The sequence below is a fragment of the Corapipo altera genome, unplaced genomic scaffold, assembly GCF_003945725.1.
Source record: "Corapipo altera isolate COAL_440 unplaced genomic scaffold, ASM394572v1 71, whole genome shotgun sequence".
Taxonomy (NCBI): domain Eukaryota; kingdom Metazoa; phylum Chordata; class Aves; order Passeriformes; family Pipridae; genus Corapipo; species Corapipo altera.
Window position 1 is genome coordinate 1431170 of NW_020884916.1, and position 377 is coordinate 1431546.

Consider the following 377-nt stretch of genomic DNA (forward strand, 5'->3'; position numbering starts at 1 on the left):
TTCCTTACACAGACCGTGCAGACAGACAGGGATCCTGAAAAATTCCTTACACAGACCGTGCAGACAGACAGGGATCCTGAAAAATTCCTTACACAGACTGTGCAGACAGACAGGGATCCTGAAAAATTCCTTACACAGACCGTGCAGACAGACAGGGATCCTGAAAAATCACCTTCCCAGCATTCAGAATGAGAGATCCCTGGGGAGCACGGGCACTCACTGCCACTGTGGGTGGAATGAGGAGCCCAAACATTCATCCCTGGGGCACAGAACACTCATTCCTGATGTAGAGAACACTCATTCCTGATGTACAGAACACTCATTCCTGATGCACAGCTGTCCATCTTACAAACCACCACCGGGATTTTTCCGTGAAA